The 20,833-nt window shown below is 40.0% G+C and overlaps 1 protein-coding gene across 4 annotated transcripts in view; it reads left to right on the forward strand.

Annotated features, from left to right (window-relative positions):
* The window catches only part of FBXO41 (F-box protein 41), a 160,796-nt gene that overhangs the window by 35,853 nt on the left and 104,110 nt on the right, over positions 1-20,833 (forward strand). The window contains exon 1 of one of the 4 annotated variants that reach the window (XM_077280385.1): positions 17,850-18,116. The exons of 2 other annotated variants lie outside the window; for them this stretch is intronic. The gene's annotated coding sequence lies outside the window, so the exon portion shown is untranslated. Of the gene's footprint in view, positions 1-17,849; positions 18,117-18,142; positions 18,250-20,833 lie in introns of those variants that run through there. One more of the 4 variants, XM_077280387.1, reaches the window with a different exon arrangement.

The following is a 20,833-nucleotide window of genomic DNA, read 5'->3' on the forward strand; positions in this document are numbered from 1 at the left end:
AGGAGTCAAGACTGGCACACAAGCTGAAAGGGCAATATTACTCTCCCACTGTTTTTTTATGTATTTTTTGTTTTTTCAGGGAGACTTTAGAAACCCAATAATATTTAAAAAAAAAAATAAATAGGCTTTCTATGGCCCACTGAATGAGAGGGAGAGAGGTGGCACACCCAGGAGTCAAGACTGGCACACAAGCTGAAAGGGCAATATTACTCTCCCACTGTTTTTTTAGGTTTTTTTTTTTTTTTCAGGGAGAATTAGAAACCAAATAATATTAAAAAAAAAAAAAATAGGCTTTCTATGGCCCACTGAATGAAAGGGAGAGAGGTGGCACACCCAGGAGTCAAGACTGGCACACAAGCTGAAAGGGCAATATTACTCTCCCACTGTTTTTTTAGGTTTTTTTTTTTTTTTCAGGGAGAATTAGAAACCAAATAATATTAAAAAAAAAAAAAAAATAGGCTTTCTATGGCCCACTGAATGAAAGGGAGAGAGGTGGCACACCCAGGAGTCAAGACTGGCACACAAGCTGAAAGGGCAATATTACTCTCCCACTGTTTTTTTATGTATTTTTTGTTTTTTCAGGGAGACTTTAGAAACCCAATAATATTTAAAAAAAAAAATAAATAGGCTTTCTATGGCCCACTGAATGAGAGGGAGAGAGGTGGCACACCCAGGAGTCAAGACTGGCACACAAGCTGAAAGGGCAATATTACTCTCCCACTGTTTTTTTAGGTTTTTTTTTTTTTTCAGGGAGACTTTAGAAACCAAATAATATTAAAAAAAAAAAAAAAAAAAAAAAAATAGGCTTGCTATAGCCCACTGAATGAGAGATAGCACACACAGCAGTGGCACACAAGCCCTTACTGAGGCCAATATTTTTCTCCCACTGATTGATGTAGTGTTTTTGTGTTGAGGTAGAATTTAGAACACAAATCACGGAAAAAATAAATAGGCTTTCTATGGCCCACTGAATGAAAGGGAGAGAGGTGGCACACCCAGGAGTCAAGACTGGCACACAAGCTGAAAGGGCAATATTACTCTCCCACTGTTTTTTTATGTATTTTTTGTTTTTTCAGGGAGACTTTAGAAACCCAATAATATTTAAAAAAAAAAATAAATAGGCTTTCTATGGCCCACTGAATGAGAGGGAGAGAGGTGGCACACCCAGGAGTCAAGACTGGCACACAAGCTGAAAGGGCAATATTACTCTCCCACTGTTTTTTTAGGTTTTTTTTTTTTTTTCAGGGAGAATTAGAAACCAAATAATATTAAAAAAAAAAAAAATAGGCTTTCTATGGCCCACTGAATGAAAGGGAGAGAGGTGGCACACCCAGGAGTCAAGACTGGCACACAAGCTGAAAGGGCAATATTACTCTCCCACTGTTTTTTTATGTATTTTTTGTTTTTTCAGGGAGACTTTAGAAACCCAATAATATTTAAAAAAAAAAATAAATAGGCTTTCTATGGCCCACTGAATGAGAGGGAGAGAGGTGGCACACCCAGGAGTCAAGACTGGCACACAAGCTGAAAGGGCAATATTACTCTCCCACTGTTTTTTTAGGTTTTTTTTTTTTTTCAGGGAGACTTTAGAAACCAAATAATATTAAAAAAAAAAAAAAAAAAAAAAAAATAGGCTTGCTATAGCCCACTGAATGAGAGATAGCACACACAGCAGTGGCACACAAGCCCTTACTGAGGCCAATATTTTTCTCCCACTGATTGATGTAGTGTTTTTGTGTTGAGGTAGAATTTAGAACACAAATCACGGAAAAAATAAATAGGCTTTCTATGGCCCACTGAATGAAAGGGAGAGAGGTGGCACACCCAGGAGTCAAGACTGGCACACAAGCTGAAAGGGCAATATTACTCTCCCACTGTTTTTTTATGTATTTTTTGTTTTTTCAGGGAGACTTTAGAAACCCAATAATATTTAAAAAAAAAAATAAATAGGCTTTCTATGGCCCACTGAATGAGAGGGAGAGAGGTGGCACACCCAGGAGTCAAGACTGGCACACAAGCTGAAAGGGCAATATTACTCTCCCACTGTTTTTTTAGGTTTTTTTTTTTTTTTCAGGGAGAATTAGAAACCAAATAATATTAAAAAAAAAAAAAAAAAAAAAAAATAGGCTTGCTATAGCCCACTGAATGAGAGATAGCACACACAGCAGTGGCACACAAGCCCTTACTGAGGCCAATATTTTTCTCCCACTGATTGATGTAGTGTTTTTGTGTTGAGGTAGAATTTAGAACACAAATCACGGAAAAAATAAATAGGCTTTCTATGGCCCACTGAATGAAAGGGAGAGAGGTGGCACACCCAGGAGTCAAGACTGGCACACAAGCTGAAAGGGCAATATTACTCTCCCACTGTTTTTTTATGTATTTTTTGTTTTTTCAGGGAGACTTTAGAAACCCAATAATATTTAAAAAAAAAAATAAATAGGCTTTCTATGGCCCACTGAATGAGAGGGAGAGAGGTGGCACACCCAGGAGTCAAGACTGGCACACAAGCTGAAAGGGCAATATTACTCTCCCACTGTTTTTTTAGGTTTTTTTTTTTTTTCAGGGAGACTTTTGAAACCAAATAATATTAAAAAAAAAAAAAAAAAAAAAATATAGGCTTGCTATAGCCCACTGAATGAGAGATAGCGCACACACAGCAGTGGCACACAAGCCCTGACTGAGGCCAATATTTTTCTCCCACTGATTGATGTAGTGTTTCTGTGTTGAGGTAGATTTTAGAACACAAATCACGGAAAAAATAAATAGGCTTTCTATGGCCCACTCAGTGAGAGATGGCACACACAGGGATGGCACTGTAGCAGAAATGCCAATCTTAATCTCCCACAAAAAAAAAACAAAAAAAAAAAAAAAACTGTCCTACAATTACTATCTCCCTGCAGTAATGTAAGCCAGGTATGGCAGGCAGCAATAGGAGTGGACTGATGCACAAATTAAATAAAAAGTGTGGACAAACAAAAAAGATAGCTGTGCAGAAAGGAAGGAACAAGAGGATATGTGCTTTGAAAAAAGCAGTTGGTTTCCACAGTGGCGTACACACAGCAATACAGCTATCACGGAGCCTTCTAGGGCAGCCCAATGAGCTACAGCGCTGAGGGGAAAAAAAAAAAAAAATAGCTTCCACTGTTCCTGCACACCGAAGGTGGTGTTGGACAGTGGAAATCGCTGCAGCACAAGCGGTTTGGTGGTTAGTGGACCCTGCCTAACGCTCTCCCTGCTTCTGATGAAGCGGCAGCAACCTGTCCCTAAGCTCAGATCAGCAGCAGTAAGATGGCGGTCGGCGGGAACGCCCCTTTATAGCCCCTGTGACGCCGCAGACAGCAAGCCAATCACTGCAATGCCCTTCTCTAAGATGGTGGGGACCAGGATCTATGTCATCACGCTGCCCACACTCTGCGTTCACCTTCATTGGCTGAGAAATGGCGCTTTTCGCGTCATTGAAACGCGACTTTGGCGCGAAAGTCGCGTACCGCATGGCCGACAAGCACAGGGGTCGGATCGGGTTTCATGAGACGCCGACTTAGCCAAAAGTCGGCGACTTTTGAAAATGATCGACCCGTTTCGCTCAACCCTAACTGCGACCCTCGACCTACTGTCTCCTTAATCCTGTAGAATGTAAGCCTGCAAGGGCAAGGTCCTCTTCCCTCTGTACCAGTCGGTCATTGTTAGTTTTGTTTACTGTAAGTGATATTTGTATTTTGATGTAACCCCTTCTCATGTACAGCACCATGGAATTAATGGTGCTATATAAATCAATAATAATAATAATAGTGTTAGTAATATAATGAGGTAGTAGTGAGATAATAATGAGGTAACAGTAATATAATGAGGTAGTAGTGAGCTGAGGCATGCAATTAAATTATGGGGCCCCATAGCAGAAGTTTTAATTGGGCTCCCCTCCAACAAAAACAAAAACTACCGTATTCATATTTGGCGAGATCACAGAACAGCATATCTCACAACATTGCAGCCTTAACAAAGTAATTTTCCTCATACTGAAGCTCTAGACTCCCCTTTCATTGCACCCATAAAGTATGATGCTAACAAAAGTATAATTGCCCCCACATCTCACCACACTGTATAATCCCCCCCAGTAACCCTCCAAACAGTCTATGATGAACCCCACATAAACCTCCATGATGTATAATCACTTGCATCTACTATATAATTGTCTAAGGGTCGCTTCCGTCTGTCTGTCCTTCTGTCTGTCGCGGATATTCATTGGTTGCGGCCTCTGTCTGTCATGGTATCCAAGTCGCTCATTGGTCGTGGCAAAACGCCCACGACCAATCAGTGACACTCACAGTCCGGAAGAAAATGGCCGCTCCTTACTCCCCGCACTCACTGCCCGGCGCCCGCATACACCCCTCCGGTCACCGCTCACACAGGGTTAATGACGGCGGTAACGGACCGCGTTATACCGCTGGTAACGCACTCCGTTACCGCTGCTATTAACCCTGTGTGACCAAGTTTTTTACTATTGACGCAGCCTATGCAGCGTCAATAGTAAAAACATCTAATGTCAAAAATAATAAAAAAATAAAAAATGATTATATACTCACCTACGCTGCCTTTCCCGCTCCTCGCGATGCAAGCGGGACGTTTCGGTGGCACGGATCGTCTGGCAGAAGGACATCACAAGTCCTGCGCGCCTGCGCGGAAAGGACCTGCCATGACGTCACGGTCACATGACCGCGACGTCATCACAGGTCCTGCGCGACAAAGACCTGCCGTGACGTCACGGTCATGTGACCGCGACACGGTCACGTGACCACTACTTCATCACAGCCTGGGACCGGAAGCTGCCGCTTGCACCCCACACAGGCGACAGAGTTACAACGCGCCTGCGGAAGGTGAGTATATGTTTATTTTTAAATTTTTTAACCTGTGTCATACGTGCCTGGGCAATATACTACGTAGCTGGGCAATATACTACGTGACTGGCCAATATACTACGTGACTGGCCAATATACTACGTGGCTCTGTGCTGTATACTACGTCACTGGGCAATATACTACGTCACTGGGCAATATACTACGTCACTGGGCAATATACTACGTAACTGGGCAATATACTACGTGGCTGGGCAATATACTACGTGGCTCTGTGCTGTATACTACGTCACTGGGCAATATACTACGTCACTGGGCAATATACTACGTGGCTGGGCAATATACTACGTGGCTCTGTGCTGTATACTACGTCACTGGGCAATATACTACGTCACTGGGCAATATACTACGTCACTGGGCAATATACTACGTAACTGGGCAATATACTACGTCACTGGGCAATATACTACGTCACTGGGCAATATACTACGTCACTGGGCAATATACTACGTAACTGGGCAATATACTACGTGGCTGGGCAATATACTACGTGGCTCTGTGCTGTATACTACGTCACTGGGCAATATACTACGTCACTGGGCAATATACTACATGGCTGGGCAATATACTACGTGGCTCTGTGCTGTATACTACGTCACTGGGCAATATACTACGTCACTGGGCAATATACTATGTCACTGGGCAATATACTACGTCACTGAGCAATATACTACGTAACTGGGCAATATACTATGTGGCTCTGTGCTGTATACTACGTCTCTGGGCAATATATACAATGTAACTGGGCAATATACTATGTCACTGGGCAATATACTATGTCACTGGGCAATATACAATGTAACTGGGCAATATACTACATAACTGGGCAATATACAACGTGGCTGGGCAATGTACTACATGGGCTGTGCAATATACTACGTGGCTCTGTGCTATATACTACGTCACTGGGCAATATACTACGTCACTGGGCAATATACTACGTCACTGGGCAATATACTACGTCACTGGGCAATATACAATGTAACTGGGCAATATACTACGTCACTGGGCAATATACTATGTGGCTGGGCAATATACTATGTGGCTGGGCAATATACTATGTGGCTGGGCAATATACTATGTGGCTGGGCAATATACTACGTGGCTGGGCAATATACTACGTGGCTGGGCAATATACTACGTGGACATACATATTCTAGAATACCCGATGCGTTAGAATCGGGCCACCATCTAGTACAATATAAAGGCTCCCAAGTAGCTCTCCACAAATTATAATGGCCCCCATATAGCCCTCCAAATATTGTAATAGCCTTCCATATTGCATCATGGGCCTCAGTCCTCCATACAGTATACTGCATCCCATAGTCCTCCCTATAGTATAATACACTCCCTATTGATCTTCATATAGCATAATGCACACCATAGTCCTCCATACAGTGTAATGTACACCCTTAGTCCTTTATACAGTATAATGCACTACCAATAGTCCTCCATACGGTATAATGCACATCCTAGTCCTCCGTATAGTATAGTGCACTCTCCATAGTCCTCCATATAGTATAATGCACCCCATAGTCCTCCATATAGTATAATGCACTCACTGTAGTCGTCCATATAATGCTCTCCCGATTGTCCTTCATACAGTATAATGCACGTATTCCCCTTAAAAAATAGCCTTTATTAATACAAAATGCTTTAAAAATACCAATTTCCCGGTGAAAAAAACCAGAAAAACAAAAAAGATCCAAATTGTGCACCTAACCTAGCATGTACCCCTACGCTCTACTACTGTCCCTTCCTGGCAGTGGAGGTTGGCACCCTGATAGACAATTTTGGCGCCCCCACTCAACGGCGGCTGTCCCCAGCTCACCCTGTTAAATAACTAATGCACTAAAGGTGGGAAAACAATAAGCATATAAAAGGTATGAAGCAAGGTGTAGAGAAACAAAACTAGGTGCACAAATATATACCCCCATGTATTGTCCTATATCAAACAATAGTTATAGATATATTGCACCTGAGCACTGTTATAGACATATGACTAATTTAGCTCAAAGCATCCCATCCGCGATTATGAGGCGATTATTTGGAAGCTAAGTGTTTTGTTTGGGGCCATCACCCTCTCTTTGCTATCCATGAAACCTGATATTGACATTTAGACTGTACATTGCTAATATTTTTGCTATTGTCAGGTTGGTATCCTGCCTGAGGCTTACTAAGGCTGTTTTGTACAGTCTGGTATGTATTCTTTCATGAACCAGACTTTTAATAGTAGGTAATCCTTTATCTCCCTGTGTTATCATTGTCCTTTATGCATCTATTTGCATTCCCAGATAAAGTTGATGACACCTGTATTCTTGGTGACTAGCAGATGGGATGCTTTGAGCTAAATTAGTCATATGTCTATAACAGTGCTCAGGTGCAATATATCTATAACTATTGTTTGATATAGGACAATACATGGGGGTATATATTTGTGCACCTAGTTTTGTTTCTCTATACCTTGCTTGATACCTTTTATATGCTCATTGTTTTCCCACCTTTAGTGCATTAGTTATTTAACAGGGTGAGCTGGGGACAGCCGCCGTTGAGTGGGGGTGCTAAAATTGTCTATCAGGGTGCCAACCTCCACTGCCAGGAAGGGACAGTAGTAGAGCGTAGGGGTACATGCTAGGTTAGGTCCACAATTTGGATCTTTTTTGTTTTTCTGTTTTTTTTTCACCGGGAAATTGGTATTTTTAAAGCATTTTGTATTAATAAAGGCTATTTTTTAAGGGGAATACATGTCACATAGTCTACAATTCTTCCCTACTTTAATCAGTATTTTCTAGAGGTTTTGTACAGTATAATGTACACCATAGTCCTCTATATAGTATAATGCATTCCCCATAGTCCTCCATATAGTATAATGCACTGCATAGTTCTCCATAAAGGATAATTCACCCCCAATAGTCCACTATATAGTATAATGTACCTCAGTCATCCATATAGTGTAATGCAGTTCCCATAGTTCTCCATATAGTATTTTGCAATCCCCATAGTGTTCCATACAGTACAATGTACCTCATAGTCAACCATATAGTATAATGCACTCCTTAGTCATCCATATAGTATAATGCACTCCCCATTGTGCTCCATACAGTACAATGCACCTCAGTCATCTATATAGTATAGTGCACTCTGCATTGTTCTCCATACAGTATAATACAGCCCATAGTGCTCTTTACTGTACAATGCACCTCCGTATAGTATAATGCACTCCCATATATTGCTCCATACAGTATAACGCACTCCCCAAAGTCCTACACATAGTATAATGCACCCAATAGTACTCCATATAGTATAACACTCCATAGTCTTCATACAGTATAATGCACTACTCATAGTTCTCATACAGTATAATGCACTCCCCATAGTCCTCTATACAGTATAATGCACATCATAGTCCTCAGTTTAGTAAAGTACACTCTCCATAGTCCTCCATATAGTATAATGCATCCCATAGTCCTCCATATAGTATAATTCACTCACTGTAGTCATCCATACAGTATAATGCTCTCCCCATAGCTATCCATACAGTATAGTGCACTCACGGTAGTCCTCCATGTAACATATTGCACTCCCCATAGTCCTCTATACAGTGTAATGCACCTCACAGTCATCCATATAGTATGATCACTCAATATAGTCATCCATATAATAAAATGCACTCCCTATTCTTCATACAGTATAATGCACCCCATGGTCATTTATATAGTATAATGCACCCCATAGTCCTCCATATAGTATGCACTCACTGTAGTCGTCCATATAATGCACTCCCGATTGTCCTTCATACAGTATAATGCACACCATAGTCCTCCATATAGTATAATGCATTCCCCATAGTCCTCCATATAGTATAATGCACTCCATAGTTCTCCATAAAGGATAATGCACCCCCAATAGTCCACTATATAGTATAATGTACCTCAGTCATCCATATAGTGTAATGCAGTTCCCATAGTTCTCCGTATAGTATTTTGCAATCCCCATAGTGTTCCATACAGTACAATGCACCTCATAGTCAACCATATAGTATAATGCACTCCTTAGTCATCCATATAGTATAATGCACTCCCCATTGTGCTCCATACAGTACAATGCACCTCAGTCATCTATATAGTATAGTGCACTCTGCATTGTTCTCCATACAGTATAATACAGCCCATAGTGCTCCTTACTGTACAATGCACCTCCATATAGTATAATGCACTCCCACATTCCTCCATACAGTATAACGCACTCCCCAAAGTCCTACACATAGTATAATGCACCCAATAGTACTCCATATAGTATAACACTCCATAGTCTTCACACAGTAAAATGCACTACCCATAGTTCTCATAGAGTATAATGCACTCACGGTAGTCCTCCATGTAACATATTGCACTCCCCATAGTCCTCTATACAGTGTAATGCACCTCACAGTCATCCATATAGTATGATGCACTCCATATAGTCATCCATATAATACAATGCACTCCCTAATCTTCATACAGTATAATGCACCCCATGGTCATTTATATAGTATAATGCACTCCCCATAGTCCTCCATACAGTATAATGCACTCCACATAGTCATCCATACAGTATAATGCACATGATAGTTCTCCGTAGAGTATAATGCACTCCCCATAGTACTCCGTATAGTATAATGCACTCCATAGTCCCCAAGTAGTATAATGCACTGTCCATTGTACTCCATATAGTATACTGTACCCCCTAATCTTCCATATAGTGTAATGCACTCCCCATAGGTCTCCATATAGCAGACTGCACCTCGTAGTCCTCCATATAGTATAATGCATTCCCCATAGTCCTCCATATAGTATAATTCACTCAATAGTCCTACATATAGTATTATGCACTCCCCATAGGTCTCCATATAGCATAATGCACCCCATATTCCTTCATATAGTATAATTCACTTCCCATAGTCCTCTATACAGTGTAATGCACTCCCCAAAGTCCCCAAACAGTATAATGCACTTCGCAGTCCTCCATATAGTATACTGCACCCCCATAGTCCTCCATACAGTATAACTAATTTTCCTCCATATAATATACCGTATATACTCGAGTATAAGCCGACCCGAGTATAAGCCGAGACACCTACTTTTGCCACGGAAGACTGGGTAAGCTTATTGACACGAGTATAAGCCGGGTATGCATTGTCCCCCTCATCCCTGTCCTGCTTTGCGTGGCTCCCCCTGTTCTGTCCTGCTATGCGTGGCTTCCTTTTGTCATGTCCTGGTATGTTGCTCGTCCTGTCCTGGTATGTGTCTCCCCTCGTCTTGTCCTGGTATGTGGCTCCCCCGGTCCTGTCCTGGTATGTGGCTCCTTCGTCCTGTCCTGGTATGTGGCTCCCCTCGTCCTGTCCTGGTATGTGGCTCCCCTGTCCTGTCCGGGTATGTGTGGCTCCCCCTGTTGTATGCATGGCTCCCCCGGTCCCGCATTGGTCTGCTCCCCCAGTCCGCATGGCTCGGCTCCCCCTTCCCCTGGTTCTATGCATGGCTCACATTGCCCCCCCTCCCCGTCATACTCGCTCTCCTCGCGCCTGCATCTCTGTCCCTGCATCTCCGTTGTCCTGACGTGGGCTGTTCTCCTCTCCTCTGCTCAGCAGTCACGTGGTACCACTCATTAAGGTAATGAGCAAGCGCTCCACGCCTATGGGAGTGGAGATGCGTCCATATTCAGAACCTTAATGAGCGGTACAACGTGACCGCTCAGCACAGGCGAGGAGAGCCGCTGATGCCGGGACAACAGAGACGCAGGGACGGAGATGCAGGGACAGAGAGTGAGTATGATGTCTTCTGTTATCCGGCGGCTCTTGCTGCTGCTCCTCTGCTTCCCCTCCCCCGCCAGCATTCTGGACAATTGACTCATGTATAAGCTAAGGGGGAAGTTTTCAGCTCAAAAAAATTGTGCTGAAAATCTCAGCTTATAGACGAGTATATACGAGTATATACGGTAATACACTCCCCAAAGTCCTCTATATAGTATAATGCACCCCATGGTCATCCATATAGGATAATGCATTCTTCATAGTCCTCTATGCAGTACAATGCACTCCTCATAGTCATTCATACAGTATAATGAACTTACTGTAGTCCTCCATATAGTATATTTCACTCCTCATAGTCCTCCATATGATATAATGCACTCCCTATAGTCATCCATTTAATAAAATGCACTCCCTATAGTCAGCTATATAATACAATGCACTCCCTGTTGTCCTTCATAATGCAGTCCATACTCATCCATATAGTATAATGTACTGCCCATAGTCCTCCATACAGTATAATGCACTCCCCATAGTCCTCCATAAGTTTAGTACATCCCATTGTCCTCCATACAGTCTAGTGCACTCCCTGTAATCCTCCATACAGTTTAATGTACTCACCATAGTCCTACATAAGTATTATTACATCCCATAGTCCTTCATAGAGTATAGTGCACTCCCTATAGTCCTCCATAGTCCTCAATACCATATACTGCACTCTCCATAGTCCTTCATACAGTAGAATGCACTCCCCATAGTTCTCCATATAGTTTACTGTACCCCATCGTCCTCCATACAGTAAAATGCACTCCCAATAGTCTTCCATGCAGTATATTGCACATTCCATAGTTCTCCATATAGTATAATGCACTCCTCTTAGTCCTCTATATAGTATAATGCACTCCTCATAGTCTTTGATATAATATAATGCACCCCATAGTCTTCCATACAGTGTAATGCACTCCTCTTAGTCCTCTATATAGTATAATGTACTCCTCATAGTCTTTGATATAATATAATGCACCCCATAGTCTTCCATACAGTGTAATGTTCTCCCCATAGTCCTTCATACAGTATAATATAGTATAATAGACCCCATATACAGTATAATACGCCCCATAGTCCCTCATACAGTATATTGCACCTTCTATAGTCCTCTATATAGCATAATGCATCCCATAGTCATCCATAAAGTATAATACACTTTCCATAGTCCCCCATACAGTATAATGCACTCACTGTAGTCCTTCATATAGTATAATGCACTCCAAATAGTTTGCCATATAGTATACTGCATCTTGTAGTCCTCCATACAGTATATTGCACTCCACATTGTCCTCCATCTATATACTGTATATAATTGTCTAAGGGTTTTTCCGTCTGTCTGTCTGTCCTGGAAATCCCGCGTCTCTGATTGGTCGAGGCCGCCGGGCCTCGACCAATCAGCGACGGGCACAGCATGGCGACGATGATGTCATAAAGGTCACCTCGACCAATCAGTGACGGGCACAGTCTGCCGCGAATTCGCCTCGACCAATCGGCGACGGGCACAGTATCGATGTAGATGTCATAATGGTTGCCATGGCGACGATGATGTCATAAAGGTTGCCTCGACCAATCAGCGACGGGCACAGTCTGCCGCGAATTCTGGAATCATCATTGTCCATATACTACGGGGACATGCATATTCTAGAATACCCAATGCATTAGAATCGGGCCACAGTCTAGTATATTATAATGCACTCCATAGTCTTTCATATAGTATAAGGCACTCCCCATAGGTCTCCATGTAGCATAATGCACTTACCATAGTCCTCTATACAGTATAATGTACTTCTCATAGTCTTCCATGCATTATAATGCACTTCATAGTCCACTATACAGTACAATGCACCCCATAGTCATCCATATGAGGTAGTAGTAAGGCAATAATTAGGTACTAGTAATATAATGATGTAGTAGTGAGATAATAATGAGGTATCAGTAATTAATGAGGTTGCAGTGAGGTAATAATGAGTTACTAGTAATATAATGAGGTAGCAGTAAGGTAATAATGAGATACTTGGTAATATAATGAGGTAGTAGTGAGGTAATGATGAGGTAGTAATGATATAATGAGGTAATAATGAGGAAGAAAAGATGTGATGAGAAACCCATATATTGCACTGCATCACACTGTTGACTCATGTTCAGTCTGTGATCTATTAGTATACCCAAGTCTTTTTCACATGTGCTGTTGCTTAGCCCTATTCCTCCTGTTCTGTATATGCTTTTTTCATTTTTATTGCTCAGATGTAGGACTTTGCATTTTCCCTGTTAAAAAACATTCTGTTAGTTGCTGCCCACTGCTCCAGTTTATTTATATCCTTCTGAATCCTCTCTTCTCTAGTATTAGCTATCCCTCCTATCTTTGTGTCATCAGCAAATTTATTCAGTGTACCCTCAATTCCTTGGTGTAATATTACTCTCTATCTCCCCTTGTATGGTGTAATATTACTCTCTATCTCCCCTTGTATGGGGTAATATTACTCTCTATCTCCCCTTGCATGGTGTAATCTCTATATCTCACCTTGTATGGTGTAATATTACTCTATATCTTCCTTTGTTTCGTGTAATATTACTCTATCTCTTCCCTCGTGTGGTGTAATATTACTCTCTATCTACTCTTGTATGGTGTAATATTACTCTCTATCTCCCCTTGTATGGTGTAATATTATGCTATATCTCCCCTTGTATGGTGTAATCTCTATATCTTCCTTTGTTTGGTGTAATATTACTCTCTATCTCCCCTTTTATGGTGTAATATTACTCTATATCTCCCTTTGTATGGTGTAATCTCTATATCTTCCTTTGTTTGGTGTAATATTACTCTCTATCTCCCTTTTTATGGTGTAATATTACTCTCTATCTCCCCTTGTATGGTGTAATATTACTCTATATCTCCCCTTGTATGGTGTAATATTACTCTATATCTCCCCTTGTATGGTGTAATATTACTCTATATCTCCCCTTGTATGGTGTAATATTACTCTATAGCTCCCCTTGTATGGTGTAATATTACTCTATATCTCCCCTTGTATGGTGTAATATTACTCTCTATCTCCTCTTGTATGGTGTAATCTCTATATCTTCCTTTGGTGTAATATTACTCTATAGCTCCCCTTGTATGGTGTAATATTACTCTCTATCTCCCCTTGTATGGTGTAATATTACTCTCTATCTCCCCTTGTATGGTGTAATATTACTCTATATCTCCCCTTGTATGGTGTAATATTACTCTTACTCTATATCTCCCCTTGTATGGTGTAATATTACTCTCTATCTCCCCTTGTATGGTCTAATATTACTCTATAGCTCCCCTTGTATGGTCTAATATTACTCTATATCTCCCCTTGTATGGTGTAATATTACTCTATATCTCCCCTTGTATGGTGTAATATTACTCTATATCTCCCCTTGTATGGTCTAATATTACTCTATATCTCCCCTTGTATGGTGTAATATTACTCTATTTCTCCCCTTGTATGGTGTAATATTACTCTATATCTCCCCTTGTATGGTGTAATATTACTCTATAGCTCCCCTTGTATGGTGTAATATTACTCTATATCTCCCCTTGTATGGTGTAATATTACTCTATATCTCCCCTTGTATGGTGTAATATTACTCTATATCTCCCCTTGTATGGTGTAATATTACTCTATATCTCCCCTTGTATGGTGTAATATTACTCTATATCTCCCCTTGTATGGTGTAATATTACTCTATATCTCCCCTTGTATGGTCTAATATTACTCTATATCTCCCCTTGTATGGTGTAATATTACTCTATATCTCCCCTTGTATGGTCTAATATTACTCTATATCTCCCCTTGTATGGTGTAATATTACTCTATAGCTCCCCTTGTATGGTGTACTATTACTCTATATCTCCCCTTGTATGGTGTAATATTACTCTATATCTCCCCTTGTATGGTGTAATATTACTCTATATCTCCCCTTGTATGGTCTAATATTACTCTATATCTCCCCTTGTATGGTCTAATATTACTCTATAGCTCCCCTTGTATGGTGTAATATTACTCTATATCTCCCCTTGTATGGTGTAATATTACTCTATATCTCCCCTTGTATGGTGTAATATTACTCTATATCTCCCCTTGTATGGTGTAATATTACTCTATATCTCCCCTTGTATGGTCTAATATTACTCTATATCTCCCCTTGTATGGTGTAATATTACTCTATATCTCCCCTTGTATGGTCTAATATTACTCTATATCTCCCCTTGTATGGTGTAATATTACTCTATATCTCACCTTGTATGGTCTAATATTACTCTATAGCTCCCCTTGTATGGTGTAATATTACTCTATATCTCCCCTTGTATGGTCTAATATTACTCTATAGCTCCCCTTGTATGGTGTAATATTACTCTATATCTACCCTTGTATGGTCTAATATTACTCTATAGCTCCCCTTGTATGGTGTAATATTACTCTCTATCTCCCCTTGTATGGTCTAATATTACTCTATATCTCCCCTTGTATGGTGTAATATTACTCTCTATCTCCCCTTGTATGGTCTAATATTACTCTATATCTCCCCTTGTATGGTGTAATATTACTCTATAGCTCCCCTTGTATGGTCTAATATTACTCTATATCTCCCCTTGTATGGTGTAATATTACTCTATATCTCCCCTTGTATGGTCTAATATTACTCTATATCTCCCCTTGTATGGTTTAATATTACTCTATATCTCCCCTTGTATGGTGTAATATTACTCTATATCTCCCTTTGTATGGTCTAATATTACTCTCTATCTCCCCTTGTATGGTCTAATATTACTCTATATCTCCCCTTGTATGGTGTAATATTACTCTCTATCTCCCCTTGTATGGTGTAATATTACTCTCTATCTCCCCTTGTATTGTGTAATATTACTCTATATCTCCCCTTGTATGGTCTAATATTACTCTCTATCTCCCCTTGTATGGTGTAACATTACTCTATATCTCCCCTTGTATGGTGTAATATTACTCTATATCTCCCCTTGTATGTGTAATATTACTCTATATCTCCCCTTGTATGGTCTAATATTACTCTATATCTCCCCTTTTATGGTGTAATATTACTCTCTATCTCCCCTTTTATGGTGTAATATTACTCTCTATCTCCCCTTGTATGGTGTAATATTACTCTCTATCTCCCCTTGTATGGTGTAATATTACTCTATATCTCCCCTTGTATGGTGTAATATTACTCTATATCTCCCCTTGTATGGTCTAATATTACTCTATATCTCCCCTTGTATGGTCTAATATTACTCTATATCTCCCCTTTTATGGTGTAATATTACTCTCTATCTCCCCTTTTATGGTGTAATATTACTCTATATCTCCCCTTGTATGGTGTAATATTACTCTATATCTCCCCTTGTATGGTGTAATATTACTCTATATCTCCCCTTGTATGGTCTAATATTACTCTATATCTCCCCTTTTATGGTGTAATATTACTCTCTATCTCCCCTTGTATGGTGTAATATTACTCTATATCTCCCCTTGTATGGTGTAATATTACTCTCTATCTCCCCTTGTATGGTCTAATATTACTCTCTATCTCCCCTTGTATGGTGTAATATTACTCTATATCTCCCCTTGTATGGTCTAATATTACTCTATATCTCCCCTTTTATGGTGTAATATTACTCTATATCTCCCCTTGTATGGTGTAATATTACTCTCTATCTCCCCTTGTATGGTGTAATATTACTCTATATCTCCCCTTGTATGGTCTAATATTACTCTATATCTCCCCTTGTATGGTGTAATATTACTCTATATCTCCCCTTGTATGGTGTAATATTACTCTATATCTCCCCTTGTATGGTCTAATATTACTCTATATCTCCCCTTTTATGGTGTAATATTACTCTCCATCTCCCCTTGTATGGTGTAATATTACTCTATATCTCCCCTTGTATGGTGTAATATTACTCTATATCTCCCCTTTTATGGTGTAATATTACTCTATATCTCCCCTTGTATGGTGTAATATTACTCTATATCTCCCCTTGTATGGTGTAATATTACTCTATATCTCCCCTTGTATGGTCTAATATTACTCTATATCTCCCCTTGTATGGTGTAATATTACTCTATATCTCCCCTTGTATGGTGTAACATTACTCTCTATCTCCCCTTGTATGGTCTAATATTACTCTATATCTCCCCTTGTATGGTGTAATATTACTCTATATCTCCCCTTGTATGGTGTAATATTACTCTATATCTCCCCTTGTATGGTCTAATATTACTCTATATCTCCCCTTGTATGGTGTAATATTACTCTATATCTCCCCTTGTATGGTGTAACATTACTCTCTATCTCCCCTTGTATGGTCTAATATTACTCTATATCTCCCCTTGTATGGTGTAATATTACTCTATATCTCCCCTTGTATGGTCTAATATTACTCTATCTCCCCTTGTATGGTGTAATATTACTCTATATCTCCCCTTGTATGGTGTAATATTACTCTATATCTCCCCTTGTATGGTGTAATATTACTCTATATCTCCCCTTGTATGGTGTAATATTACTCTATATCTCCCCTTGTAAGGTCTAATATTACTCTATATCTCCCCTTGTATGGTGTAATATTACTCTATATCTCCCCTTTTATGGTGTAATATTACTCTATATCTCCCCTTGTGACGGATCTACACACCGCCATGGCACTGGTATATGTAATCAGTGCCTTTACACATCTTCGGGCACCTCGTGCATACTCTGATCTCTCATTATTTACACTCCATGGCTGCAAACCTAATGTAACTGATTATCTCCTGAAAAATATGTATTTGCGCGCCAAACCCTATATCTCCAGTGTTTAATGTTGTGTATATTTATTCTTTTTCTTTGTGAACTAATAAAAATAATTAAAAGATATAATGAGGTAATAATGAGGTACTACTAATATAATGAGGTAATAGTGAGGTAGTAATGATATAATGAGGTAGAAGTGAGGTACTAGTAATATAATGAGGTAGTAGTGATATAATGACGTAATAATGATGCAGTAAAGACGTAATGAGGTAGCAGTGAGGTAATGGATGAGGTACTAGCAGTATGATGAGGTACTAGCAGTGAGGTAATGATGAGGTACTGGTAATATAATGAGGTAATGATGAGGTTATAATGACATACTCACCTGGGTTACCTGCAGTCGCCCTGTTTTCCACCTCTGTCTCCCGGTGATGTCCGGGCTGTTGCTCTGGTTTGGAGGAGGGCAGTGAAGCTCCCAGTAATCTCACACAGTCACCATCAGGCCCCGGCGTAACCGCTGCAGGCGCTCTGAGGTGATGGATGTCTGGGTGCCATGGATGAAGTGACAGCCGGCAGTGTGGAGGGTGAGGTCAGGTGTAATATATGAGGGCAGCCCTGCCGCTCACAGTCTCCCCGTGAAGAGCTCTTTGGGTCGCCTCTTCTGTTGTTGTGACGTAATAATGAAGTTAAATTGAGGTTTAGTCAAGTAATAATGAGGTAAAATTACTGTAAGTACCGTAGTAATGTAGTATTAGTGAGGTAATAATTAGATAAAATTAAATAGTAATGTAATAATGGGGTATTAGTGAGGTACGGTAATTAGATAAATAGTAATGTAATAATGGGGTATTAGTGAGGAAATAATAAGGTAAAAATGAAATAGTAACATAATAATGGGGTATTTGTGAGGTTTTAATGAGGTAAAAATGAAAATAGTAACGGAATAATGGGTTATTAGTGAGGTAATAACGAGGTAAAAATGAAATAGTAACGTAATAATGGGTTATTAGTGAGGTAATAATGAGGTAAAAATCAAATGGTAATGTAATAATGGGGTATTAGTGAGGTAATAATGAGGTAAAAATGAAATAGTAACGTAATAATGGGGTATAAGTGAGGTAATAATGAGGTAAAAATAAAATAGTAACGTAATAATGGGGTATTAGTGAGGTAATAATGAGGTAAAAATGAAATAGTAATGTAATAATGTGGTATTAGTGAGGTAATAATGAGGTAAAAATAAAATAGTAACTTAATAATGGATTATTAGTGAGGTAATAACGAGGTAAAAATAAAATAGTAACGTAATAATGGGGTATTAGTGAGGTAATAATGAAGTAAAAATAAAATAGTAACGTAATAATGGGGTATTAGTGAGGTAATAATGAGGTAAAAATGAAATAGTAACTTAATAATGGATTATTTGTGAGGTTTTAATGAAGTAAAAATGAAATGGTAATGTGTATTAGTGAGGTAATAATGAGGTAAAATTAAATAGTAATGTAATAATGGGGTACTAGTGAGGTAATTAGATAAAATGAAATAGTAATGTAATAATGGGGTATTAGTGAGGTAATAATAAGGTAAAAATGAAATAGTAACGTAATAACGGGGTATGTGAGAGGTTTTAATGAGGTAAAAATGAAATAGTAACGTAATAATGGGTTATTAGTGAGGTAATAATGAGGTAAAAATGAAATACCGTAGTAACGTAATAATGGGTTATTTGTGAGGTTTTAATGACGTAAAAGTGAAATAGTAATGTAATAATGGGGTATTACTGAGGTAATAATGAAATAGTAATGTGATAATTGGTTATTTGTGAGGTTTTAATTAGGTAAAAATGAAGTAGTAATGTAATAATGGGGTATTAGTGAGGTACCGTAATAAGGTAAAATGAAGTAGTAATGTAATAATTAGGTATTAGTCAGGAAATAATGAGGTAAAATGAAGTAGTAATGTAATAATGGGGTATTAGTGAAGTAATAATGAGGTAAAAATGAAGTAGTGATGTAATAACGGGGTATTAGTGAGGTAATAATCAGGCAAAATGAAGTAGTGATGTAGTAATGGGGTATTGGTCAGGTAATGATGAGGTAAAATGAAGTAGTAACGCAATAATGGGGTATTAGTCAGCTTATGATGTAAAATGAAGTAGTGATGTAATAATGGGGTATTAGTCAGGTAATAATGAGGTAAAATGAAGTAGTAATGTAATAATGTGGTATTAGTGAGGTAAAATGAAGTAGTAATGTAACAATTGGGTATTAGTGAGGTAATAATGAGGTAAAAATGAAGTAGTGATGTAATAATGGGGTATTAGTGAGGTAAAATGAAGTAGTAATGTAACAATTGGGTATTAGTGAGGTAATAATGAGGTAAAATTGAAATAGTAACGTAATAATGGGGTATTAGTCAAATAGAGGTAAAATGAAGTAGTAACATAATGGGGTATTAGTCAGGTAATAATGAGGTAAAATTAAGTAGTAACGCAATAATGGGGTATTAGTCAGGAAATGATGAAGTAAAAATGAAGTAGTGATGTAATAATGGAGTATTAGTGAGGTAATAATGAGATAAAATGAAGCAGTAATGTAATAGTGGGGTGATAGTGAGGTAATAATGAGGTAAAATTTAAATAGTAACGTAATAATGGGGCATTGACTGGGTCATACCTCCCAACCGTCCCGATTTCAGCGGGACAGTCCCGCTTTGGCACCGGGGTCCCGCTGTCCCGCTTCGGGCATTCTGCTCCGGACTCCTCAGTGTCGCTGTCTCCCGGCTCCTCGCTGGCCGCTGCTCTGCTCCGGACTCCTCAGTGTCGCCGTCTTCTGGCTTCTCGCTGGCCGCTGCTCTGCTCCGGACTCCTCAGTGTCGCTGTCTCCCGGCTCCTCGCTGGCCGCTGCTCTGCTCCGGACTCCTCAGTGTCGCCGTCTTCTGGCTTCTCGCTGGCCGCTGCTCTGCTCCGGACTCCTCAGTGTCGCTGTCTCCCGGCTCCTCGCTGGCCGCTGCTCTGCTCCGGACTCCTCAGTGTCGCCGTCTTCTGGCTTCTCGCTGGCCACTGCTCTGCTCCGGACTCCTCAGTGTCGCTGTCTCCCGGCTCCTCGCTGGCCGCTGCTCTGCTCCGGACTCCTCAGTGTCGCCGTCTTCTGGCTTCTCGCTGGCCGCTGCTCTGCTCCGGGCTCCTCAGTGTCGCCGTCTTCCAGCTCTCTGCACTGTGACTGTTCAGGCCGAGGGTGCACACATTAGTCACGTCATCGCGCCCTCTGACCTGAACGCTACAGCCAGAGGACGCGGAAGA

This window comes from Ranitomeya variabilis, chromosome 1 (genome assembly GCF_051348905.1).
Source record: "Ranitomeya variabilis isolate aRanVar5 chromosome 1, aRanVar5.hap1, whole genome shotgun sequence".
In the NCBI taxonomy this organism is placed as follows: Eukaryota; Metazoa; Chordata; class Amphibia; order Anura; family Dendrobatidae; genus Ranitomeya; species Ranitomeya variabilis.